Genomic DNA, 488 nt, shown 5'->3' with positions numbered 1-488 from the left:
GGATGGACAGCCATCCTGTGGGTCCCCTCACTATGGGGCTGGCAAGTGGCCGCATGGCTTGGACATGCAGCTGTCTGCAGGAAAGGGGTCATGGACCCCACACGTGGGATGGCAGGTCTGGTGTGGGCTCGGCTGCAGCTGTGTGCTGCTGCTGAGCCCATCCACGGGGCAGAGCGGATGTTTGCAGAAGGTGGCTTGACAGAGTGGGGTGTGAAAGGAGTCCCCAGCGCCGTGCAGGACCCAGGCCCATGCCATGCACCCCTCTGCTTGGGCCTGGCTTCAACTGGAGGCCTTGGGGAGCCTTCAGCCAAGATGTAAATGCTTCAGAGAAGTGAAAGGCACAGCAATAAGCAGCCTCGTGGCTTTTTTTTCTTCTTCTGATCTCCCTGTGCTAACCCCCACATGCAGGAAGCTGCAAGCATCTGCCAGGCAGAGTTGATGCCAGCCGCCAGTGGTGGGGGGAGCAGTTTCATAAAGTGGTTACACTC

This window comes from Buceros rhinoceros, unplaced genomic scaffold (genome assembly GCF_000710305.1).
Source record: "Buceros rhinoceros silvestris isolate BGI_N320 unplaced genomic scaffold, ASM71030v1 scaffold29852, whole genome shotgun sequence".
Lineage (NCBI taxonomy): Eukaryota > Metazoa > Chordata > Aves > Bucerotiformes > Bucerotidae > Buceros > Buceros rhinoceros.
This window is presented reverse-complemented; position numbering follows the sequence as displayed.